The sequence below is a fragment of the Dendrobates tinctorius genome, unplaced genomic scaffold (assembly GCF_039654945.1).
Source record: "Dendrobates tinctorius isolate UK_male_01 unplaced genomic scaffold, ASM3965494v1 ptg000064l, whole genome shotgun sequence".
Lineage (NCBI taxonomy): Eukaryota > Metazoa > Chordata > Amphibia > Anura > Dendrobatidae > Dendrobates > Dendrobates tinctorius.
This window is the reverse complement of record NW_027361732.1, coordinates 29,021,404-29,049,374: the sequence shown is the minus strand read 5'-3', so window position 1 is coordinate 29,049,374 and position 27,971 is coordinate 29,021,404. Positions and strand designations below refer to the sequence as shown.

Genomic DNA, 27,971 nt, shown 5'->3' with positions numbered 1-27,971 from the left:
TAACCAGATAAGTGCGATCACACCAGAATACTCCATTGTATTTTGATCTAACAGTCAGATATCATTTGTCTCACTGTCCAATAGATGAAATATCTTATGGACAAAAGATGAGGTACTTGGTTAATGCCCCAGGATCTCTAATTATAATACGTAGCTGCTTTATCTATAATAATCCTAGGGGTGAGTACCTGAATCCCAGTCACTGAGAAGACCAAAGATTAGTCACACAGTTGTCAATGGTCATACACTGTATGATTAACTTATAATAACGACAGTGGTGAATTTACAATTATTATTAGTGATAAAAAATTGGAACTTCCTCCCCGATTCATAGTGGATCACTGGTGGGTTAACGTCAGATGCATCTCAGGTGTTACTGTGCAGACATCCAGAGGCTTCTAATGACTAGTTTGAAATGATCAAGTGACCAATGTGGCTAATAGTATAAAGTTAATTTCCTCTGGCAGGTTGGGATAAATAAGATATAAAAGACAATAAAAAAGAAGTCATATAGGTATTAGGGATTCTTTGCATTAGGTATATTAGAATGAATTGGAATAATAGGATGTCACTATGTGAGGAAGGGTCATTTTTCTAGTCCCTGTGTGTAGTGTATGTTGGGACAAGCAGGCACGGCTCCCAGGCCTTGATGAAACAGCTGTAATTGAGCAGCTCATTCACACCAAAAGGCATCAATGTGTTCAAGTAGAATATCCACTTTGTCTCGCCTCGCAATATTAGTTTGTCCCAGTTACCTCCCGACTGGGGCCTAGGTACATGGTCTATCCCCATAAATTTCAGAAGTTTTGTGTTTTCTCCATGGCAACCGTTCATAAATCTAGCAAGGGTTGTCTCTGAGGTGTTCAATATCGCCCATTTCTTCTCTCACCCTGGGTCTAATTTCACGTATGGTTTTACCCACATATTTCAGACTGTATTCCCAGGTGGCTTTGTACCCAACCCCTTTTGTACAACGGTTAATGAAGTGTCGGTTTTCATAGTCTCTCGTGATTATTAGTGATGAGCGAACGTGCTCGGATAACGCTCGGGCGTTATTCGAGTATCTTGGGCGTACTCCTTTATTATCTTTGAGTCTCCACGGCTGCATGATTTGCTGCTGTTAGACAGACTCAACACATGTGGGCATTGCCTGTTTGTTACCCAATCCCCACATGTGTTGACGCTAACAGCCGCAAGTCATGCAGCTGCAGAGATTCTAACATAATATACAAGCATGCCCAGTTGCACATAGAACACCCTCGGATAATATATTATCAGAACATATTCACTTATCACTAGTGGTGACATTGCTTCTGAAAGTTGTACTAGTCCTGAGGTGTTGACATGCTACGCAGTTGTGGCATTTGTAACAGCCTTTATGGCTGTACAGCCGTGTAGGTGTTCAGGGTGTTCTGTAATGACTGTGTATCAGTCTATCACTGATCGACCTGTTCCTTCTGTACAGGATATGTTGGTGATCTGCTAGCTTAGTCCCGATGTCAGCATCCATTAGAAGGACTGCTCAATGTTTTGTGACAATCTCACGGATCTGTTGATCTCCATTGTTATAGGTGGTTATGAATCTCATGCAGTCACCCTCAAGAAGTCTTACACTGGTCGTAAGTAGATCTGATCAGGTTTTATTTTTTTGCTTCATGATAAGCCCTTTTAAGGATATTGTCAGGGTAACCCCTCTCTATGGCCTGTTCTTAAAAGATTTATTTACTTTTGCAATTCCCCCTTATTCTAAGATATTGCCCCTTCGAGATACCCATTTTCAAATGCATTGCATGGTTGCTTTCCCATCTCAACAATGAGTTTGACACTGTAGGGAGTCCTGAATGTGTGTCATGAGTTTGCCATTCGTATTTTTAGTCTTCACAATGTCCAGGAATGGCAGGGAGGACCCCCCAGAATGGAGGTAAAATACACACCGATGTCATTTACAGTTGTGTTCGGCTATGGAGCTGTCAAATTCATCCTGCCAACCTCTCCAGATTATATAGACACCATCGATGTAACGTGTCCAAGCATCCAGTTTGTTGGTGTAGTCCTCCCTGCCTTTTCTGAACACTCTTGTCTCCTCCCACCATCCCTGAAACAAGTTTGCATAAGTTGGTGCACATAGGGACTGCCCATGGGGGTGCCCCTGAGCTGGTGGTAGACTTTGTGATCAAATAGAAAATAGTGCATTGTGAAGCAGAACCGTAACAATTTAGTGATGCACTCATTGTGGGCTCGATATTGGCAACCCCTCATACTGAAAAAGTATTGTACAGTCTCAAAGCCCCTTTCATGGGGTGTGGAGGAGTAGAGGGCCTCTACATCGATGCTACCGAGCATAGCTTCTGGATCGATGGAGAGGCCCTCCAATTTGAGAATCTGATCTGGTGTATCATGTACATTTGAATGGAGGGCTGTCACAAAGGGTTTCAAAACTTGATGAAGATAAATGCCACATTTCTGTGCCAAGTAGAATTAAGTAGATGTTATTCCTCACAAAAGGTAATTACGGTACTGTAAATAGGTAAGGGAGGACTCCCCGTCTACATGGACTTTTTTTTAAATGTCCACATTTCATAGAATCATAGAATCATTTATCATGATAAAGATGTTTTTGTGACAAATACCCAGAGATCGGTTAAGTCTCTTGAGTCTCATCCAGTGTTGGAGCATGTCGATCAGATAGTTATAGAATGTGGCATCATGGCTGCCTGTCTCTTGTTGGTAGGCAGGTTGGTGAAGAATTTCTCCTTCGCCTCATTGGGGGACACACATACTGTGGGTGTATGCTTCTGCCACTAGGAGGCTGACACTGAGTGAAAAAAAGAGGTTATCTCCTCCTCCGTCGTATACACCCTCGCCCCTATTGCTGGAGCAACTCAGTTTTTTGCTTTGTGTCCATGGAGGCACACACGTCTGGTTTTGCTCCAGACTTTTTTTTTTCCCATGAAGATGAGACAGGGGCGACGGACCCTATTGAAAGGGTCCGATCTCCCCAAACTATCAACGGGCGAGCACGTGTTGAGTATCGTCTCCACGTATCCTCTCCCGCACCGTGGGACATATCTGGGCCGTTTTCCCCAGACCTTTTTTTATTTTATTTTTACCGTCTATGAAGATGAGACAGGGGCAACGGATGCTATTGAAAGGGTCCGATTTCCCCAAACCATCAATGGGCGAGCACGTGCGAGTGTCCCTCCACGTATCCTCTCCCGCGACGTGCGACTCAATGCCGGATTTAGCCCTGACCACCCCTAGGTATTGAAACTATGGGCTGTACAGAGGCACAAGACTAGTCCTTGCGGCCCCCACTGCTCCACCAATGCTTAGACTGCGGTGCTGCAAGGCGGCGGACGGTCCCTCTCCTCACCCCCTGAAGGGGTTAGATGGAGCTAGGGTGCCTGTACCGTCTTATTTTGTCTAGACCCCCTCACATACCTGACCTGGGAAGCAGAAGAGGATCGTCAGTGAGGAGAGGGCCTGGGAGGGCTCCTGCGGCGAAGATCCGGGGCTGGATCCCTTAGCTGTCAGATGCCACTGGCCAGTGGGTGCAGAGCGGTGCGAAGAAGCCCACTCCAATAAGTAGCGCCATTTCTTTGTGGCGCCATGGAGTTCGCACCCCCGTCCCCCCCCCCATCGCGGGCAGGGGATAAATTGAGGCCGCGGCTTTAGCCGAAGCTAGGCCACGACTGGGAGTTCCGCCTCCGGGCCGTGTGTCACTTCCGGCGGCCCACCCCCAGGCCTGGGCGGCGGGGGATAAATTTAGTCCCTGGCTTCGTAGCGCGGCTAGCCCGCAGACCCGGAAGTACCGCCCCTGGACCGGTTTATATGCTGGCGGTCCGCCCCACAGCTGGTGGCGTGCAGTTTTTGTGCGGAGGCGTCCAGGAATGGGGGGCACAGGACTGGGGTAAGTGCTGCCCGGGAGAGCACAGGGAAACATCCCCAGCAGCGGACAAATACAGCATGTCCGAAGAAGCAGCATGCATCCATTGTCGGGCTGCGTTTCATCGGGCGCAGAGCAAGCGATTATGCAAAGCCGGCGACTCCAAACGCGCCCAGGAGCCCTCCCCTACGACCGAACCCACATTGCTGGTGTGGGCAGACCGCAGAGGACAAGGCTCGGGATTCCCGCTGTGCAGCACCTGGAACCCGATGCCTAACAGAACCTCAGTGTCCGTCCTCCCCTGTGACCGCGACCTATGTGCCAAGCCCCCCAGAGTGAGCCCTATCACTGTCACAGTTCATGCAATTGAGTCCCTTCAGGCCCCAGATGGGGGCAGGGACAGTGGCTCGCCGCCCTTAAAGGGGACCTCCACCTCACAAGAGCCTCTCGCCTGCAGGGGCCACTCTCACTCCAGACAGACCCAAGGGAAACGAATCCACACGGTGTCGCCCAGTCCATCCGGTGCCTTGGCATCCGTAAGTTCTGCTTCTCGCTCCCCGTCACCAGTGGTTGATAGCGAGCAGACCTCAGAATTCGACTCAGACGAGCCCCTTGACCTGGATACTCCAGCGTCACGTGAAACAGTGGACAGCCTCATAGAAGCCGTCAATCAGACCTTGGGGATTGAGGATGATCCCGCAGCGGCTACGGGGCATAAGGTGGCGTTTAAGCGAGTGAAGCGGCCACACAGAATTTTTTCCTCTCACCCTGAATGTGAGGGCATAGTGCAGCGACACAGGGAACGACCAGACAGGCGTTTCTCGGGTCAAAAGGCACTCGAAGCAAGGTATCCATTTTCCCCGGACCTCCGTGGAAAAGGGACGTAATCTCCGACGGTGGATCCACCGGTGTCGCGCCTAGCCACTAAAACCCTGTTATCCGGGCCTAGCGTTTCCTCTATTAAGGATCCCATGGATCTCCTCATAGAGAGCTCAGTATATGAGGCGTCAGGGTCAGCGCTCTCTCCCTCGTTCGCAGTAACGTGGGTAGCCAAGGCCATGATCTCATGGTCAGAATCATTAAACAAGGTCGTGCAGGAGCAAGAGCTACCTGCAGAAAGATCAGAAGTCGCGAGTAAGATCGCGATGGCCGGACATTACGTAATCAATGCGTCTTTGGATGCGACAATTGCTTGGCACTTGCGGCCGCTAACGTAATTTCTATCGGAAGAGCTCTATAGTTAAGGACATGGCATGGCCGTGGAATCTTGAAGTTGGATAAACTTATCTCCGACTCCACAGGAGGAAAGAGCGGTTTTCTCCCTCAACAAAAGGTCAAACCGCCTTTTCGCCACCCTTTTTAGGCACGTTTTCGGCCTTTCGCAACCCCGAGTGGACCACAGCGGCCAATTCCGCCGCTTCAGGCCGCCCCAACCAGGATAGAGGCGGCAGGTCTCAAAAGAAACAACCCATTGGGGAGAATGCGAACTCAACAGCCAGATCGAGGGGTCCAGATCCCAAAGATCGTCAGCCAAATGACTCGAGGCGCTTGCCAGACGACACCAGCAAGGTGGGCGGCAGGCTACTCTGGTGTCGCCGCGTCTGGTTCAGTGTCACACACGACGCATGGGTAAGGGAGTTGGTGGCCTCAGGTAACAGAATAGAATTTGTCAGATACCCTCAAAGACAGTTTTTCATTCTCATCTTCCCAGGGTGGATACCCAGGCAAGAGCTCTGTTGGAGCCATCGAATCACTCCAGCGCAATGGGATTATTGTTCCCGTGCCAGAGCACGAAAGGACTCAGGGCTTCTATTCCAACCTGTTTGCGGTCCCCAAAAAGGATGGGTATGTCAGACCGATTTTGGACCTCAAACATCTGAACAAATTCATCAGGAAAAGACATTTCTGGGTGGAGTCTTTCCTTTCAGTCATATCGGCCATGGAGCAGGGAGAATACTTGGCCTCGATCGACATCCAGGACGCATATCTGCATAGTCCCATTTTTCCTCCTCATCAAAGGTTACTGCGTTTCGCCATCAACGGTCAACATTGTCAGTTCGTGGTGCTTCCTTTCGGGTTAGCCACGGCTCCCAGAGTGTTCACAAAGGTTATGGCAGTTGTCATGGCCATACTGCATTCTTGAGGCATAATTGTCTTGCCTTACGTGGACGACCTATTGGTCATAGGCCCTTCAATACGGGCACGCGAGGAAAATGTCAGCATCACGCTAGATACTCTTGCCCGCTTAGGGTGGCTGGTCAATGCAAAGAAGTCATCCCTTGTGCCAGCTCAGAGGATCTCCTTCTTAGGAATGTTCTTCGACACTTGCCAAGGGTTGGTTATTCTCCCTCAGGAAAAAGCCCTAGCTCTCCGGCAGGAAGTCCGGACTCTTAGCCAACCAGTCCTTCATACCATTCGTTTCGGGATGAGGATTCTAGGGAAAATGGTGGCAGCAATGGGAGCGGTACCGTTCACCCAGTTCCTTTTTCGCCTCCTGCAGTACGCCCTCTTGGCAGCCTGGGATAAGAATCCTTTCACGCTCAGTCAGCGGTGCCGACTGTCCTCTCAAGTCAGGAAGTCGCTCGGATGGCGGATAACCAGTTCCTCTCTGACCCAGGGGAAACCCTTCCCCCCCAGACTATTGGTTGGTGGTAACAACCGTCGCCAGTCTCCTCTGCTGGGGAGCGGTGTTTCGCCACCATACAACCCAGGGACGGTGGTCGCCACAGGATGCACGTCTCCCAATCAACTTATTGGAGATACAAGCTATTCGGCTGGCTCTGCAGCAGTTTCATCACTTCTTAGCAGGCTGCCCCGTCCGAATTCAATCGGACAACGCCACGGTGGTAGCTTACATAAATCACCAAGGGTGCACCCATAGCTGAGCAACTATGCGCGAGGTGGGGCACGTTCTTCAGTGGGCCGACACAAACCACTCAGTGATTTCGGCAGTCCTTATCCCGGGTGTGGAGAACTGGGCGGCAGACTTTCTCAGCCAGCGGGGTCTTGCGTCCGGAGAGTGGTCACTACATCTGAGGTCTTCCAGCATATTTGTCAACTGTGGGAACTCCGGATGTGGACCTGATGGCTTTCAGGGTGAACGCCAAGGTACCCACATATGTCACTCGGGCCAGGCACCCACAAGCGATCGCTGTGGAGGCGTTGGTTCCGCCATAGAACCAGTTCCGCCTCCCATATCTATTTCCCCTGCTGCCACTAATTCAGAGAGTTATCAAAAAGATCAAGACGGAAAGGGTTCCGGCGATTCTGCTGGCCCCAGACGGGCCCGTCGAGCATGGTACGCAGATCTAAAGCAGCTGCTCGCCAACGTTCCTTGGCGACTGCCAGAGCGCCCAGATCTACTTTCTCAAGGGCCGATCTGCCACCCGAACTCAGGGGCCCTGTGTTTGACGGCATGGCCGTTGAATCTTGAATTCTAACCCAGGCAGGGTTCGGGAGCAAGGTGGTTGCTACAATGGTTAGCGCCCGTAAGCCGGCTTCAGTTGAATTTACCACCACACCTGGAAGGTGTTCTTTGCTTGATGTCGAGGCCGCGGTGTTTCTCCGCTGAGATTCTCGATCCCCAACATCTGGGCTTTTCTCCAGTCCGGCCTAGACTCAGGCTTGACCCCAAGTTCCCTCAGGAGACAAATATCGGCCTTATCCGTCCTGTTCCAGTGCAGAATTGCTACCAATTTGCAGGTGAAGACTTTCATCCAGGGAGTCTCCCACTTGGTACCTCCCTATAAGGCGCCTATGGACGCCTGGGACCTTAACCTGGTACTAAGTGTTCTGCAGGAAGCTCCATTTGAACCGCTTCAGGATATCTCCTTGATGTACCTTCCCTGGAAAGTGGTGTTCCTAGTGGCCATCACTTCTATCAGGCGGGTTTCAGAGCTGGCAGCCCTATCCTGCCGAGCTCCGTTCCTCACTTTCCATAAGGATAAGGTGGTGCTCAGACCAGCCCCTCCTTTTCTGCCAAAAGTAGTGTCCTCATTTCACATTAATGAGGATGTTATCTTGCCTTCATTTGGTCCAGCACCGGTGCACCGTATGGAAAAGGCTCTTCACACGTTAGACCTTGTAAGAGCCCTCCGGAGGTACGTGTCGCGGATGGGCGCCCTTACGTCTGACGGACACACTGTTTGTGCTCCCTGAAGGACGCAGGAAGGGACTCGCTGCCTCAAAATCGTCCATAGCCAGATAGATTCGTTTGACTATTCAGGAGTCCTACCGCATTAGAGGCACGCCCATCCCAGCAGGGATCAGAGCGCACTCTACTCGGGCAGTGGGTGCCTCTTGGGCGCTTCGGCATCAGGCTTCAGTGGAACAGGTTTGCAAAGCAGCAACCTGGTCCAGCCTGCACATAATTGCCAGACATTATAATAGTCATACTCAGGCCTCGGCGGATGCGAGCCAGGGTAGAAGGATTCGGGTGGATCAAGGAAATGCTGTAGATATAGTATATCTTGACTTCAGCAAAGCATTTGACAAAGTCTCTCATACAATCCTTATTGAAAAAATGACTAAGTATGGAATGGACAAGGCAACTGTTAGGTGGATTCATAACTGGCTTAGTGATCGGACCCAAAGAGTGGTCGTAAATGGCTGTACATCCAGTTGGAAGAATGTCTCAAGTGGGGTACCACAGGGCTCTGTCCTGGGCCCTGTATTGTTCAACATCTTTATCAACGATTTAGATGAAGGAATTGAGGGTAAACTGATTAAATTTGCTGATGACACAAAGCTAGGAGGGATAGCTAATACTAGAGAAGAGAGAGAGAGGATTCAAAAAGATTTAAATAAACTGGAGAAGTGGGCAGCAACTAACAGAATGGTTTTTAACAGGGAGAAATGCAAAGTACTACATCTGGGCAATAAAAATGAAAAAAGCATATATAGAATGGGAGGAATAGGGCTAAGTGACAGCACATGTGAAAAAGACTTGGGTATACTAATAGATCACAGACTGAATATGAGTCAACAGTGTGATGCAGCAGCAAAAAAGGCAAATGCAATTCTAGGATGTATTAACAGAAGCATACAGTCTAGATCACGTGAAGTCATTATTTCCCTCTACTCCTCTTTGGTCAGACCTCATCTGGAATATTGTGTCCAGTTTTGGGCACCACATTTTAAAAAAGACATCAACAAACTGGAGCAAGTTCAGAAAAGAGCGACCAGAATGGTGACCGGTCTGCAAACCCTGTCTTATGAGGAAAGGTTGCAGGATTTGGGGATGTTTAGTTTGCAAAAGAGAAGACTGAGAGGAGACTTAATAGCTGTCTACAAATATCTAAAGGGCTGTCACATTGTAGAAGGATCAACTTTATTCTCATTTGCACAAGGAAAGACTAGAAGCAATGGGATGAAACTGAATGGGAAGAGACACAGATTAGATATTAGAAAAAACTTTTTGACAGTTAGAGTGATCAATGAGTGGAACAGGCTGCCACGAGAAGTGGTGAGTTCTCCTTCAATGGAAGTCTTCAAACAGAGGCTGGACAGACATCTGACTGGGATGATTTAGCGAATCCTGCTTTGAGCAGGGGGTTGGACCAGATGGCCCAGGAGGTCCCTTCCAACTCTACGATTCTATGATTCTATGATTCTATGATTCTATGATTCTCCAAGCAGAGGTGGCGCACCTTTAAACAAGAGGTGTATGTAGCTTGGATTAGTGAATTAATCTCCCATCCAGGGACTGTTTTAGGAAGTCCCACAGAATCTGTGTCCCCCAATGAGGCGAAGGAGAAAAATGGATTTTTGAGATAAACTCACCGTAAAATCCTTTTCTCCGAGACGCTCATTGGGGGACACAGCACCCACCCTATTAGCCAGTTGGTTCTGTTTTTGTTTAATTAAATACGCATTTATTTATGTAATATAAGGGTGGTCTTTTTCTGGACATGTTGTACCTGTATTAAGGCTGATTTTGTTGTCCTCCTACTGCTTTGGTACCAAACTGAGTTCCGCCCGCAATAGGGGCGAGGGTGTATGCGACGGAGGAGGAGCTAACCTCTTTTTTTCACTTAGTGTCAGCCTCCTAGCGGCAGAAGCATACACCCACAGTATCTGTTTCCCACAGTATCTGTGTCCCCCAATGAGCGTCTCGGAGAAAAGGATTTTACGGTGAGTTTATCACAAAAATCCATGTTTTACCTCACTGCTTTGAACTAAATAAAAACTGGACATAACCAGACCCTACCTCTATGAAGTTTTTTTTGTGAACTTTTTATGCACTTAGCTTTATCTAAACACAGGAGTTTCTTTATTATTGATCTTCACATCTTCATTGATCTTCATATCTTCAATGATCTTCTCTCTTCCCTTAATTTGTTTTCTTCTTTCAAAACGTTTTTATTATTTAACCCCTTTCCTACATTAGACGTTCTATTTCGTCCATGTGACCTGGGACCTAAGTCCCATGGACGGAATAGTACGTCATAGTGATCAGCGGCACCCGGCACTATGTGCAAAAAATAAAGGTAACCAGCTCACCTGCTTTTTTGGCTAGTAGTAGTGCGTGGAAGCTCGGATATTTCGTGAAGCCACATGTGGAGTAAATCAATAATGAAAATGTTTCCAGCTTCCAAATATACAAAAATTTATTCAAGGCATAAGAACAAGGATAAACGGACATGCCCCATCATAGCAGAAAGACACAGCAACGCGTATCGAACAATATGTTCTTTTTCAAACTTCCTATGACACCATTGTGAACGGAGTTCATTTTCCCATGACACCACATATGTGAATGTGCCCGTGCAGCAGAACTATGGGTTTTACCTTGTCAGTTCTTCCCTGCACAGTCATTTCCAGCAACGACAAGGAGGAAGGTATCGCCACAGAATCCAAACAATCCCTACTGCTCGGCTCCATTCTTCTGCTCTAGCCGTGAACAAAGACGAGCTAATAGAGCTGCTTTGTATAATTTGGCTTCCAACATTTTCAAAGGAAATCATTTTCTAAATTGTTTACTTCATTTAAATGTAACGGAACTAAAGAATATGTAATGTTTGGTGTAATTAAATTACCGTCCATTCCCTTATCTCGCGGCTCCATGCGGACGGTCTGCCCATCCACCACTACTGCATGCGGAGCGGCAGACTTAGTGTTTGCTCGGAAAGCTCGTTTTTATAGGGTGGCTGCTTCATGTTGTCCCCAGCTTCTCCCCTGAATTTGCTGGAAAATATGATGGTGCTACCTGCTTAGGAATTAACAATATTGGAAAGAAGTCTAGCGTTTGGCAGAATCCCAATGCTTATTTATGGCCGAGTGAAAGTGGTTTGTTAATTGCATCAAGACTCAATCTGGGCCCATTCATAAGGAGGAGGAATGAGAGAAGCGCCGGTTTCTCCCACCCTACACAGGAAACCTAAGGTGCAGACCCTTGAAGGAATCGGCTGCGTGCCAGCTGTTCCATACACACTCTTACAATGCAGTTCACTAGTCTGTCATAGCCCGTGTCGTCTGGACAGCTCAGGTTGCCATAGAAACTAAATTCTGTTCCAAGGAGCAGGGCGAATGCTAATTGTAGCCATTTGTTGTTCCTTCTGTCATTGCTTTTGCTTGTGCTGTTTTCCAAGAGCCAGTGTTTCTGGGCAAACAGTATGGAATCCCCCCTCTTCCTCCCACCCATCGCTTTTCTGCTTAAGGCTAATGTCTGCTGCTCCGAAATGTAAAAAAGAGCAACCAACAGGCCTGACATAGCCACTAGATGGCCGCGCACCCGCACAGCGTGACGCCGGCTCTGACAACTGTTGATCGGTGACACGGGGAAGCCATTAGCTTTGTGAAAACTTAAAAGTAAACTGTTGACGTGGATATTAAACTGACATTCTCCCCCCGAGACTCCTCCCGAGTCAGTTTTAACAAGTGTTTATCTTGGTATAAATGGAGCATTGATGCGCCAGGGGTGTCCGCGCCGCCCTCATGAGCTTTGCCTTTATTTTAATTTGGTGCTGCACTTACATGGCCCTGGGCGATAGCACTTATTAGGTTAGCACTGGCTGTTTGCTATTCACAGCGGTATTTAAATAGCTGTCATCCCTATACATTTCGATAATAAATGACAAAAACTTGATGTTCTTTCGGCAATTAAATATACTAGCAAATGAGACAAATTTTGAGCGAAGCATCTGTCATTCAGCTGGTGTACACTGTCTGCCAGCTTGTGCAATGTAAATAATCATAAGTAAACTAAAGTGAGAAATAGAGGATGCAGTGAGAGCAAATGAACTGCCTTTTATGAAGTCTGATTTCTGAGCAAATATAATGTTAGCATGGGGCATAAATAGTCCGCTACGGATCTTGTTATAGACTCTCATTAGCTAAATAAATGTAACGTGTATAATATATTATGAGACTTCAAGTTTAATTCCACTCGCAGAATCACTTTTCTGGAATCTAATAACAAGAAGCACTTTCTGCTCCACTTGGATCCTCTTTTCTAAATGACCTGATGCCTCCTTCTCCCTGGGTGTCAATAGTATCTTGTCCTAGTGTGGACATCTATGAGATTGTGCACATGGTTGTATTACAGATCCCTATGTGAGCTATGTATCTCGAGCCAAGGAGGAGATCAGATCTAACAAAACAGTCTCCCATCCTGTTACTCTTAACTAGAGTTGAGCAAATTTTTCCAAATTCAGTTCCAATTATGATCGGCGCCGAATGTTGTGTTTGCAATATTTGCCAAACACTACCAAACGTCATTGCAGTCAATGGAAGTAGAAATGAACGAATATGTTCGGAACCGATCATCAAACATAAATTCAGCACAAATAGGGTACCAATATGGCAAATTCACATTTGGCGACCGATTCTAAACATATTTGCTCAACTCTACTCTTAACTATAAAGCTCCGACACTCCAGCTGGCGCCAATGTTAGCCAACCTGGCCAGCACGCTGATTGTGAATCTCTCTCAATATCAAATCAATATGATTTTTCTTGTTTCGCCTGGCCCTTAGGCAGGTGCCTACTATGCCTAATTCGTAATCCAGCGCTCCAGCAGCTGCTCCCAAAAATAACTATTATTTGCAGTAAGGGTTTATTTTTTATGGGTCAGTAAAACCCCACTCTACAGTGTCTGTCCACAGCTTCTTCGTTCTCCTCATTCTAGTGACTCTTGTCACATATTTATTTCTCATGCAGGGAGGGAATGGAGAAGGAGAGTCAGCTTGCCGAGTTTAGATGGGAATCACGGCACGGAGCCGCCCTTTTCCTGACGTCTCAGCAATGCACAGAAGAAAAGGAATTTCTCCAGCGATCACAGGTAAGATGTTGGATTAAAATTTCACGTTTATTAGTTCATCATTAAAACCCACATACTGGCAAACCACAGCTGAAACGTGTCGGTTTTTCTATAGATACTCTATGGTTTGCCAGTATGTTGGTTTTAATGATGAACTAATAAAATGTGATATTTTAATCCAACATCTTACCTGTGATCGCTGGAGAAATTCCTGTTCCTTATCTCCGTTTCTCCTCTTATTGTGACTTGGTAGCAGCTCCTTATGTTCAGATCACTTTGTAGCATATTGTATTTACAAACCTGCTATGTAAATTGACATTTATTGTCAGACATCCCCTTTAATTATGATTTGTCTTGCGGGAAAAATATGTTCTATATAGTTTGCTGATATTTCCCTGAAGGGGTGTGTTCATACAGATTTTGAAGCAGATACTCAATATCCTCTTCTAAAAACTGTGTGAACTTTTTCCCACACTACTTGTGTCCTCATAGAATTCCAATCATGCAGTAAAGAACTAGTATTATCTATTCTATTATTTCTAAACACTGTTTTTCAGTGATTACTTTGTATCTCCGTTGATACTCCACCAACACACACAAGTGATACACCATTTGAAATGTAAACTTGCCCCCTTTAGCAAGAAAATAGCCAAACAAACCACACATCCAAGATTTGATCACATAATACAGTTTAAACATTAATTTTCATAATCCTGCAGTAAGGAAAAATGACCTGCAGGTGCCACCACAGTACCCCAAAGCACACTACCACAAAGCTGCTTACAGACATCACAAATCGAAACATTTGCCTTTGGGGCTTTCCAGCTTGCCGAACTGCTTGCCCAGCCTATTTCATGCAAATTGGAGGATTATTATTTATATTGCGCCATTGATTCCATGGTGCTGTACATGAGATGGGGTTACATACAAATTACAGATATCACTTACAGTAAACAAACTAACAATGACAGACTGATACAGGGGGAGATGACCCTGCCCTTGCAGGCTTACATTCTACAGGATGGTGGGGAAGGAGACAGTAGGTTGGGGGGTTGCAGTAGTGGTGAGGAGGCAGCGGGGATCATTGCAGGCTGTAGGTTTTCCTGAAGAGATGGGTTTTCAGGTTTCGGCTGAAGGATCAGAGTGTGGTTGATAGCCGGACGTGTTGGGGCAAGGGCAAGGAGTTCCATTGGTTGAGGGCTATTCGGGAAAAGTCTTGGAGGCGGATGGGTGAGGAGCGAATAAGTGTGGAAGAGAGAAGTAGGTCTTGTGAAGATATCGGGAGATTAGTTCAGAGATATATGGAAGAGACAGGTTATAGATGGCCTTGTAGGTCAGTATTAGTAATTTGAAATGGATACGCTGAGGGAGTGGGAGCCAGTGAAGAGATTTGCAGAGGGGAGAAGTAGCGATGAGAGAAATGAATTAGTCAGGCAGCAGAGTTAAGGATGGACTGGAGAGGTGTGAGGGTGTTACCAGGGAGGCCACAGAAAAGGATGTTGCAGTAGTTGAGACGGGAGATAAGGGCATGCACAAGCATTTTAGTTGAGGAAGGGACGGATTCTGGAAATATTTATTTACACTTCACTGCAGGTGAGTCACATATGCAAACACATTTGTAAACATGCACTGCATATTGAATTTCTCACTTGCTCCATTCATACTTCACCCACCTAAACAAATGATACACCATTTGAAAGGTCAAATTGCCTGCAGATGGCAGCACACTACCACAAAGCTGCTTACAGACATCACAAACAAATCCAAACATTTGCCCTGGCGTCTTTCCAGCTTGCTCAAGTGCTTGCCAGCCTATTTCAGGCACATTGGAGGATGGCACACTTCACTGCAGGTGAGTCACATATGCAAACACATTTTAAACATGCACTGCTTTTTCGTTGATTACTTCGCCCCACACGCACAAATGTTACACCATCTGAAAGGTACACTTGCTCCCTTCAGCAAGAAAAGAGCCATCATCTCATGAAATACATTTACATTTGACCAGCTTGCTTTTTCTGAAATTGCCTGCGCCCCCACGACCAATGTGCGAAAATTTCACACGGGTCAAGCTAGTTAAACAGTAAATGTTGTGTTAACAGTCTCTCTATTTGATAGCCAGCGTCCTGAATGCAACATTTTCTGTAAATTGTGATTTACAAATTTGCTCTTTCTCCTGTAGAAATGCCCTAGATGCCAGTCTCCCTCTTTTATAACGTGTTGTTTAGTGAAATCTTTTGCTAGAAAAGCAGAGGTGGATCGCAGGAAGTGGATGCGTGGCTTTGCTTCTGTTACCTGTGAGCTTCTGTACACCCAGGGCCTACTAAAATATATCCAGGCACTAGAATTCTCCCCAATTTATTCCTTTATTAAATAGACTACATATCAGTCCATTTCTGTTTTTTTTATTGTGGATCTTCTAGCAATTTTGTGTCGAACCCCTCCCCAAGAAAACATGAAAAAAAGTAGGTGAAGGGAGTCTATCCATGAGGGGATCGGGCCTGAGGATGTCCCGTCATGCACATCTTCTCCTTGTCCTCCTCTCACCAATATAGGCACAAACTTTTCTCCCCCCACAGTAACAATCCCTCTCCTCCACCTCTGCAGGCGATCACTACTTAAAACATCATCAACATGATTCACTAACCAGAACCACATATGCTGCTGTGTCCTTCTCCCCGTGCTGTCACCTCGATCTCTCCTCTGTCTCCCAATTTTGTCCCCTGTGTCAGCTCGGGCTAGGTAATAAGTGACTTGAAGTGAGTAGATTGTTTGTATCTGTGCTGCAGAGCAGCAAATTTTGATGAAATGATAGGTGCACTTTAAAGAGATTGTCCGGAATCTCAGTATTCATAGCTTGGTTTTCCAACAGGTTGTCAATATCGGATCTGTTAGAATAAAAATCTGATTCTCCACACCATCAGTTAGATAAGGGGTTACAGACTGCAATCATCACATCCCCATCATTTTTCACCAATCACAGCTCCATCCATTTAGAAGTAGCTTTGCCCGGGATTGCAGCTTAGTTCCATTCACGTTAATGATACTGAGCTGTAATACCTGGAACAGCAGCTAATGAATATACAGAGCTGAGCCTAATAATAGTGAAGACCGCGGGTCCCCTTCAATCAGCGGTCAGTCACTGGATCGGCCGTTAATATTGGAATTCCAAGAACTGCTGTATCAGGGATATTGACTTCCCATTGGGTTGATGTTCCATTTACTTATGATCTTTTTTCTTCCCATTGGATTCCAACTAAGTATTCCCCATTTCTCCAGTGGTTCTTGGACATAAGTCTGTTTCCAAGGGAACAGTTAGCCTTATATCACATTATGCTATAATATGCCTGAATAGATTGTGTATGTGAACCTCTAGGTGTGCCAGTGATGAATTGACCCATTACTACCGTGCTAGTATTAGGACTTGGCTTCGTCAAAGATGGATCTCAGATGTAGAGTCTGTGACATAAATTTCAGTGATGTGTCACTTATTAGGCTGTTTGCTGTTTTTCACATACAATGAAGGTTTCATTTATAGGAGAAAATCACTGCCACGACTGGTGCTCTCATGAGCAGTGGTCCAACTCTGCCCCCTCCTCTGATAAGCAGCTCGCTGTCAATAGACTATATACATACAGAGGCTGGTGTCGGCAGGGTTAGCTTTTGAGCTCTGCTACATTTAACGGCTGTACCCAGTGATACATCTCTGGAATCAGGGTCTCTTTTCCTACATTATGCTGCTCTCAGGTGAGGTAACAAAAACCTGCTGACAGATTCCCTATAATGGAACTGTTTAGTATTAGGTATCCATTAGAAGTACACATTTGTAGTAATTTTTGGGTGATTATTATGCCCTTCCTGGCAGATGATGTGTTACTCTCTGCTTTTTCCAGCAGTGCCACATTCTTCTTTATTAAATGTCTTTTAACCTGGCACAGCGCTCGGCGTATTCTGTCTTACAGGATGATGAATCAGGAAATGACAATATTCAATCATTCACTTTCTAGAAACGACTGTATTGGGGAAAAGTAGTAAAAGCAAAGCAAAACCAGATATACTGAAGAGAGCGGACAGCTTTTTCTGAGTGATGAAAATGCTATTGATTTATGACAAATGCCATCCAAAGCGGGCAGAGACTGTTTTGTCGCTGTCAGCTGAGAAGTGAAAGCAGACAGGTTTTGTTATCCATCATTTGGTCTTAATGTCGGCCAGTGGCAGGCTGCTGTAACTGATTTCAGGACTGGCATGGATGCGTCCTGGTGGCGTTTGTGGCAATCCAGTCCTGTGGAGAAGTGACACAGAGCGGAAGTGACACGAGCGCCGAGGGGCCCAAGGCTGCTGCATGAGACATCTCTATGAGAGCGCTTTGTTTATGAGGCTCCGATCTGAAGACGTCGTTTTCTAAAACGTGTTGATTGTGTTACATTGCAGTCATTTGCAGATTGACGGAAAGATTTACATAGCTAAATAGGTCTTAGCTTTTGCTCTTTTTGAGCTTGTGGGAACGTCTGGGTGATGTATCGCTGGTGCAGCAGCTCATTTCCTGGAATAATGTATCATGGCCAGTGGTGCGGTTTTATTTATAGCCGGCATGAAAACAAGTTGTTTCTATTTGTTGAGCCTTATATCTAGATGTACTTGGCTTTATATATCTTCCCCTCCTTCTAACTTGCGCATCTCGCCCAGAAATGTGCCGCCGTCTGCTCTGCTTTATATCGGAACTGCAGTGACTAGTTTTAATTAAAGCCCTTGCATTTACCATCGCCTGATTGTGCTTTTATTGGAAGCAAACATTGCAGCCTAACACGCCGCCATCAGCATGCACTACATTTCAGCCTTGTCAGAAAACCAATTACCGTTTTATTATTAAGAGATAATTATACCGATTCATTTTTGCATGTCCAAAGTGCATTGATTAGTAAATAGAGATGACTGATCACATTATTTTGGAAACAAATAAAGGCAAAGCAGATAACATGACAATTCTGCCTTCTCTCTTTTAAATGGCCGCATTAGCATCCAGATTATTTGCATTTACTATTACGTGCGGTTATGGAAGTTAAGTGTTTTGGACCATGGATCAGCTTCTGGTTACTGATCTTAAAGTGAACCCTCAGTGAACCTACACTTAGATATTCTGGAACAGCATGAGCTGCAGGGTAGTATATACCATATCTCCTTATAAGCAGGGTCGATCCAATCATAGAGTAGGAAAGCAATAGGGAGCATAGATTTCTCCCTGCTAAGCGTTCATGAGGTACCCGCTATTTTATGACAACTACTGTCTAATAACACAAGCTGCTTAACAGGAGGCCAAAGTCCTAACCTGTCGACTGTGATGCAGAACGTATCCATCTACATTCAGACGGTTTATGCAATCTTGCTCCTCTTTCACTTTTTAAGTAGGATGTTTGGCTGTCAGTTATTGCTCCTCTGACTACCCCATATATGTGCACTAATATCTATAAGGGGAATAAGTCTGCCAGACCTTCTAGGTTATCTTCTGCGGGACCAAACCTGTGTTCCTCCCCTGACATCTGTCTTAGTAGATAAGGACACCCACTTACACATAAATAGTAGAGATGAGCAACGTGCTCGGCTAAGGTGTTATCGGAGCATGCTCGGGTGCTAACCGAGTGCCTTCGGCGTGCTCGAAAAATATGTTCGAGTCCACGCCACTTCATATCTCGCAGCTTTTAGACAGCAGCAACTCATGCAGGCATTGCCTGTTTGTTAGGTAATCTCTGCGTGTCTTGTGGCTGTTGAACATCCGTGGGGAAGCAAACATATTTTTTCATTACGCCGAAGTCTCTCGGTTAGCACACGAGCATGGTCTGATAACACTTTATCCAAGTACGTTCGCTCATCATTAATACAGCTCTGGCAAAAAATTAAGAGACCACTTCCAAATGTTCAGTTTGTCTGATTTTTCTCTCTATAGGTATATTTTTGAGTAAACTATAAATTGTTCTTTTAGTCTACAAACTTCTGACAACATGTCTCCGAATTTCCAAGCAATACATTTTGGGGTTTTTTTTTTCTGAAAACTAGAAATGGTCAAAATAAAATTAAAAAAAACAACACTGCTTTCAGACCTCAAATAATGCAAAGAAAACGAGTTCATAATTTCATAATCATTTAGAAACAACAATATTAATGTTTTAACTCCGGAAGAGTCCTGAAATCAATATTTTGTGGAATAGCCATGATTTATAAAAACAGCTTTCATGCGTCTTGGCATGCTTGTCACCAGTCTTTCACACTACTTCTCGCTCAAAAATGTAAGCAGTTCTTCTTTGTTTGATGGCTTGTGACTATCCATCATCCTCTTGATTACATTCCAGAGGTTTTCAATGATGATCAGATCTGGAGAATGGGCTGCCCATGACAGGGTTTTGATGTGGTGGTCTCTTAATTTTTGCCAGAGCTGTAAGTGGTCCTACACCTTTGCCAAAATCGTTGCGTTTGCGGGACTCATATGTAATGTGTTTGGGATTCCTTTATAAATCAATCTACTGTGCTCCAAATTACAAGGTATTAATTTATTTAGATTGCACACACTGATCCTGTTCTTATCCCATAGCTCTGTTTTTGTCCTCCGGTGCGTCACTTCAGGGCTGTTAGTGTAAAGAGTCCATAGAACTTCCCTGCGTCCATGCAAGCTTGCAAGAAAATAGCTTTCAAGGGACTGTGGATCAATCACTGGAACCAGCTTGTAGGCAGACAGATATGTTCTGAAGGAACAGCAAAAAAGGAATTAATAGGATGCCAAAGCATGCATACAGTAATCAGAATAGAGCTTGGCATGGCATTAAAGGACACCTGTAGGGTTGGGTAACATTGTTAATCTGCAGGTTATGAAGATGAGCAGCTGCAGTACTGAAAGTGTGAAATTTGGCAGTAAATGAGCTTTATTTTTTAGCAGCCACTGGCTTTCAGGTATGCAGGCGTACCGGAGAAAATACAGTCACCAGTCACAGCACCAAGAGCAACAGCTGTAAGAGCCGTCCAGCACTGATTGACATTGGTTCCATTTAAGCGACAAACCATTATCTCATATCCCACCAATCCATTTCTGGGACGCAGACAATCGGCAAGACTGTGGTAGACATTAATGGCAGAACTTTAATTTTAGAGGACATATGATATAAACATGTTTCCTAGGATGTAATACTTTATGGTTTAAGATGCCCATACTTGGGTCAATGGCATCGGAAGCTGATGACCACCTAATGTATACATACTCTTCTCCAACAATTATTTCAAAATGATTTCCGATTCTTTGGCGGAGACACGTACAGTGGTATGTAAAAGGTTGGGCCTGTTCAAAATTACTGTTATTGTCAAAAGTAATACAAGTTGAAGATGAAATTATCTCTAAAAGGCCTAAAGTTAAAGATGATACATTTTCTTTGTATTTTATGCAAAAATAAAAAATATATTTTAACCTTTTACATTTTAAAAATTATAAAAAAGGAAAATGGGCCGATGCAACTGTTTGGGCACCCGGCATGGTTAGTAAGCAGTAGCACCCCCTTTTGAAAGTATTACAGCTTGTAAACACTTTTTGTAACCAACTAAGAGTATATCTTGTTTGAGGGATGTTCATCCATTCTTGCTTGGAGAATTCTCCCAGTTCTGTGAGATTCCCGGGTCGTCTTGCATGCACTGTTATTTTGTTGTCTAGCCCTAGATTTTCAATGATGATCAGATCAGGGGGACTGCAAGTGCTATTGTAAAACCTTGAGTTTGCGCCTTTTGAGTTAGTCTATTGTGACGTGTGTTTAGGATCATTATCCATTTGTAGAATCCATCCTCTTTACATCTTCAGCTTTTTTACAGATGGTGCTATGTTTGCATCAAGAATTGCATTGAATCCATTCTTACCTGTGAATGTTCCCCGTTCCATTGGCTGTAACACAATCCCAAAAAGATAATTGATCCACCCCTATGTTTAATGATTGGCGAGATGTTCTTTTCCTGAAAATCTGTACCCTTTTTTCTCCACACATACCTTTGATCATTGTGGCCAAACAGTTCTATTTCTAACCTCATCGGTCCACTGGACTTGTTTCCAAAATGCATCAGGCTTATTTAGATGTTCTTTTGCATACATTTTATGGTGAAGGACAAGGAGAAGTTTTGTTCTGATGACTCTTCCACAAAGGCTGTATTTGTGCAGGTGTCTATGAACAGTAGAACTATGTACCACAATTCCAGTCTGCTAACTCTTTCTGAAGGTCTTTTGCAGTCAAGCAGGGTTTCTGATTTGCGTTTCTAGCAATCCTACAAGCAACTCTTGCTGAAATTTTGCTTGGTCTTCCAGACGTTATCTTGACCTCCACTATTCCTGTTATCTGCTATTTCTTCATTATATTTCAAACTGAGCACAGGGCAACTTCAAACACTTTGCGATTTTCTTATAGCCTTCTCCTGCTTTGTGGGCCGCCACCATTTTCAGAGTCCTAGGCAGCTGCTTAGAAGAACCCATGGTTGCTGTATTTTAACACAAGGTCAGAGGAGGCTGGGTTTTTATAAAGCTGGGAAATTTGCATCACATGCCCTTTCCTAATGATGATAGTGAGCAAGCCATAACACTAACAGGCAAATTATGGTCTGAAACCACGGTCAAAGTTATGAGCGCACAAATCTCCAAGGGTGCCCAACTTTTGCATTGGCCCGTTTTCTTTTTTGTAATTTCTAAACTATAAAATTTGGACAATATATAGCGTATATAATCGAGTATAAGATGACCCGAGTATAAGCCGATGCACCTAATTTTACCACAAAAAACTGGGAAAACTTATTAACTTGAGATAAGCCAGGTATGCATTGTCTCCTCATCTGTATTCTTGTATGCATGGCTGTTCGTCCCTATTGTTGTATGTATGGCTCCTCATCCCTATCCTTGTATGCATGGCTTCTCATCCCTATTCTTGTATGCATGGCTCTTCATCCCTATCCTGGTCTCCTCCTCATCCCCATCCTTGTATGCATGGCTCCTCATCCCCATCCTGGTATGCATGGCTCCTCATCCCTATCCTGGTATGCATGGCTCCTCATCCGCCACCCTGGTATGTATGACCTTCTCATCCCTGCACTGGTATGCATGGCTCTTTATCTCTAGACTTGTCTGCATGGCTCCTCATCCCCATCCTGCTACGCATAGCTTCTCATCCCTATATTGGTATGCATGGCTCCTCATCTCCTATCCTTGTGTGTATGGCTCCTCATCCATATCCTGATCTGTATGGCTCCTCTTCCCCGATCCTAGTATGCATGGCTCCTCATCCCCTATCCTGGTATGCTTGGCTCCTCATAACTATCCTTGTGTGCATGGCTCCTCATCCCTATCCTTATCTGCATGGCTCCTCATCTCGACCACTGGTCTGCATGGCGCCTCATCCCCATCCTGGTGATTGTCCCCATCCCCATTCTGGTATGCATGGCCCCGATCAAACCATTAAAAAATAAACCATTATACTTCCTGCGCCCCCTCGCAGTGTCTTGTTCAGAGTCAGTAGCTGGTTTATGTTTGTAAGCAGCGCATAGCAGTGACGTCATGCGCTGCTTACAAGCCGAGCACAGCTGCCAGAATACTCACTGCTCCCCACACCGGAACTATGTGAGTGGAGGGCAGTGAGTATTCATTGCTATTAAGTATCGTGCACAGTGTTAGCCACAGCCACCAGGTAGACACTTGTGCCCACTACTTAGGAGAAATGAATATTCACTTCTCTCCACTCCCATTCGAGTGGAGAGGTGTGAATATTCACTTCTCTTAAGTAGCGGGCACACGTGATCACCCGGCAGCTGCAGGAAACCTGGGGCTGACACTGTGTGTGCTTTTACAGAGAAATGAATATTCACTGCCAGCACAGTGATTATTCATTTCTCTTTAACCGCAACAACTGGCTCCTGCCTCCTGTCACCCGCTGCTCCCCCCTCCTGTCACCCGCTGCTCCCCCTTCATCTTCTGGGACAATTGCTCAAGTAATAAACCGTTGAGGGTGTTTTCAGCACACAAAAAATGTGCTGAAAAAGTTGGCTTATACTCGAGTATATACAGTATGTATATTTTTTTGCCTAAAATACAAAGGAAATGTGCCATCTTTAACTTTAGGGCTTTTAGAGATCATTTGATCTTCATCTTGCGCAATTGTTCACAATAACAGTAATTTTGACCAGGGGTTCCCAAACTTTTACATGCCAATATATATGTAGACGCGGGGAGGAATAGATGTCAGCCAAACAAGCAAAGGTGTAGCCACCTCTAGAATACATTGATATATGTTTCGTCGTCTGCTGAGGGCAGATGACATTTGAGCTTGTCCCTGGTCTCTGCCATCAAGCTTTCTCAGAGAGCAGACATACGTGCTGCTTGCATTGAGAAATTACTGAAAATACTCCCAATATTCTGTGCATCCAAGATTTATAAGAAAAACTATTTTGTAACATTTTCTTCTAGTGGAAGCAAAAACATATTTTGATCACTTTTGTCTTTGGGAAATTGTAGCTGCGATCCATCAATTTGTTCCAGTTGGCTTGTAGCAAGTAGCCATAGTGTCCGTATGTAAGATTCATACATCATGGATTACCTATAATACAGCTGATACGTCTTCGCATTTTTTATCCAGAAAATAAAGCACTGTCTTGGAAGAGACATGACTGGAAGGCAATAACTTCCATATTACCCATTAGTGGTGTAAAGCGGAACCGTTCTACAGTTTGCTCCTCAGCCTTGCATGCATCCCGAATCCCTCCGGTACAAATGTTACATGTCCGCCATCCTGAATACATTCTGTGCCTAAAATCCAATTTGATAACCCTTTGTAATTCCTAACACTGCCCCAACATCACAGAATACATATTTTATCTTTACAACAAAAGCCATAGAATTTTGGAATATTTGCTAGTAAAATTTGTTACTAAATTGTCATTAAAGAGAAACTTGTCACAGCAATTTCTGCCAAATAGACTTTGTCTAAATATTTCTACTGACCCTTATCTGGCTTTTAGCTGGGATAGTTTTTTTAGTCCTCGGTCTGCACGGCATTCTGCTTTTCTTTTTTCATTTGAAACACAGAGTTTCTTTTTGTAGCATATTGAGATACAGCTGTAGCCGGAGTCGGCTTTGCTGGCTGTCATCTCCGGCGCACCGTTTCTCCGGTGCTCTGCCTCAGGGCTTCACAGCACACGGCTCTGAAGATAATTAACAAGTGACATTACTTGTCACTTTTCAATTATCCACAGGAGCCACGTTGATGCAAATCTCCCTCTCCTTCTAGTCCCACAACAGCGACATACTGTGGATTCCAGTACAGACGACACAAATTACTAATATACCTGCAGATATCTTATATATACCGTATGTGTTTACTGATAGGAAACATTCACAGAGGCATCATGTCACACTTCATCATGCTCAGGTGGTTCATAAATATTATAGGTTAGAGGCACTAGTCTTTAATGGTTCGCTTACAAGATGGATCGACCGGCAGCACCAACCAACCGTATATTGGTAAACCTTTACCCATTGGCAGTCGTTTAATAGCCTGATAACACTAGCAGACTGGAGGTAACTGTACTATTACAGATCACTCCGTGCATATCTGCCATGGTTCTTTGCAGTGCCAGCCCATTTCGCACAGGACAGTGCACACTGAGAACGATGAGCTTTTACGCTGCATAAATGATAATTTTACCCTATAAACGGACATATTACTTAATCATTGCGTGATCTGGAGCCTGTTTAATCTGAAAGACTATCATGAAACGAGCATTATTAAAAAAGCTCATTTATGATTATCTTCCAATGTGTATGCACCCTTACACCAATGATCAGAGGTGGCGGTGATCACCGCTGTGCAATCTTATATCGTAGTGGTGATCACTGCTCTGCAATCTTATATTGTGGCGGTGATCACTGCTGTGCAATCTTATATCATGTCGGTCATCACTGCTGTGCAATCTTATATTGTGGCGGTGATCACTGCTGTGCAATATTATATCATGACAGTGATCACTGCTGTGCAATATGAATGTATATCATGACGGTGATCACTGCTGTACAATTTTATATAATGGTGGTGATCACTGCTGTGCAATCTTTCTTATATATTGTGACGGGGATCACTGCTCTGCAATCTTATATCGTGGCGGTGATCACTGCTGTGCAATCTTATATTGTGGCGGTAATCACTGCTGTGCAATCTTATATTGTGGAGCTGATCACTGCTGTGCAATCTTATATTGTGGAGCTGATCACTGCTGTGCAATCTTATATTGTGGAGCTGATCACTGCTGTGCAATCTTATATTGTGGAGCTGATCACTGCTGTGCAATCTTATATCGTGGCGGTGATCACTGCTGTGCAATCTTATATTGTGGCGTTAATCACTGCTGTGCAATCTTATATTGTGGAGCTGATCACTGCTGTGCAATCTTATATTGTGGAGCTGATCAATGCTGTGCAATCTTATATTGTGGCGGTGGTCACTGCTGTGCAATCTTATATCGTGGCGGTGATCACTGCTGTGCAATCTTATATTGTGGCGGTGATCACTGCTGTGCAATCTTATATTGTGGCGGTAATCACTGCTGTTCACTCTTATATTGTGGCGGTGATCACTGCTGTGCAATCTTATATCTTGGCGGTGATCGCTGCTGTGCAATCTTATATCGTGGCGGTGATCACTGCTGTGCAATCTTATATCGTGGCGGTGATCACTGCTGTGCAATCTTATATCATGACGGTGATCACTGCTGTGCAATCTTATACCTTGGCGGTGATCGCTGCTGTGCAATCTTATATCGTGGCGGTGATCGCTGCTGTGCAATCGTATATCATGACGGTGATCACTGCTGTGCAATCTTCTTGGCGGTGATCGCTGCTGTGCAATCTTATATCGTGGCGGTGATCACTGCTGTGCAATCTTATATCGTGGCGGTGATCACTGCTGTGCAATCTTATATCATGACGGTGATCACTGCTGTGCAATCTTATACCTTGGCGGTGATCGCTGCTGTGCAATCCTATATCGTGGCGGTGATCGCTGCTGTGCAATCTTATATCATGACGGTGATCACTGCTGTGCAATCTTATATTGTGCCGCCATCAACCACTGGCCCGTAGTGATGCAATTATGGGACTCTAAAGTCGTTGTCTTGACAGCTAGGGACTTACTGAAGTTTCTGGATGAAACTCGGGATGATTTCTCATACACTCGTCTGCAGACTTTTTTAGTGGAAGTTCTGAAAAAATACCGTATATAAACAATACATAGAAAACGATTCCAAGTAGTTGGTGGTTCTAAGAGGTCTTATTAATAATGATTAGGAGTAGGGTGCTTATTAAAATAACTCACCAGATTAACCCCTTCCTGACATGATTATTTTCCATTTTTGTTTTTAATTCTTCTTTCAGGAGCTTTAACTTTATTTTTCATTCAAAGCCATTTAAAGGCTTGTTTTTTTTGACGGACGAGTTTTACTTTTACTTGACGTCATTCACTTTATCACCTGATGTACTGGAAAGCGTGAAAAAATGGCAAGTGCGGTGAAATTGTGGATTAAGTGCAATTCTAAAATAATTTTTGAGATTTTTTTTTTTTTCCATGTTAGCTATAAGGTAAAAATTACCTGGCAATACAATTCTCCAGGTCAGTGAGATTATGGATATACCAAGCATGCATATTTTTATTTATTTTTTTTATCCAAGGGCTGAAAAAAATATTTGGCAGTTTGTAAAAAAAAAAAAAAAAAAAACTGTTACCGGTGTTGCCATTTTCTGAGACCCATAATGTTTTCAAATTTTGGGGCTGTGTGATCATGTCAGCAGGGAGGCGCATGGATTGATGTGTCCCTTGTCAGTGATTGACATCTGTGTTTAACAGGTTAATAGATGCGGGTGCAGCGCAGTTCTTATCGACACATGATGGCTGAATATCAGGGTCATCACCTGTCAGGGAAGACGTGGGCTCTGTAACTGAAAGCTGCCAATCAGTGGAGGGGGCTAGGTTATACGGAGCCCAGAAATATGGAGAACTACATAGCCACAGGTCTGCTGATCTGCTAGTGATCTCCTGCTGATAAACTGGTAATTTTATCAAAACTACAGCAAGTAGCCCAGTAAGTGACAGGTCTCTGGCCTTACGTTATACCACTCTTAGGCTATGTGCCCACGGTGCGTGTTAAAATGCACACCAAAAACCGGACACCTTCCCAGAAATCGCGCGTTTTTTTCCACGCGATTTCACCGCGATTTTACCGCGATTATGATCGCGATTTTGCCGCGATTTTCGTGTGCGATATTTAAGCACTTTCCAAGCGATTGACAGGTTGGTCACACTCGTCAAACATAGTGTTTGACAAGTGTGACCAGGTTTTTACTATTGAGGCCGCCTATGCGGCATGAATAGTAAAACATAGAATGTTAAAATGCTAAAAAAAAAAAAAAAAAAAAAAAAAATCGGTGTATATTTACCCTCCGGCGTCCCGCGCTGCATTCCCAGTAATGCCTTGCGAGACCTGTGATGACGTAGTCTCGCGTTGCTATAGCGATCTCGCGAGACCACGTCATCACTGGACCGTGCCGCAAGGCATTACTGGGAACGCTTAGGCCGGGAATGCAGCGCTGGATTTTTTATTCATTTTTTTTACAGGGGTATGGTACCCAGGGCCTGGAGGACAGTCTCCTCTCCTCCACACCGTGGGTACCAACCGCACATGAGACGCTTAACTTCCCGCATGGTGGGCATAGCCACATGCGGGAAGTAAGCGATTCTCATGCATTCCTATGGGTGCGGAATCGCGGCAATTCTTTGC

At 44.8% G+C, this 27,971-nt stretch overlaps 1 protein-coding gene across 1 annotated transcript in view; it reads left to right on the top strand.

The window, feature by feature from the left end:
• Positions 1 to 27,971, top strand: part of DIAPH3 (diaphanous related formin 3) — an 811,800-nt gene that overhangs the window by 678,953 nt on the left and 104,876 nt on the right. The gene's annotated exons all lie outside the window — the stretch shown is intronic.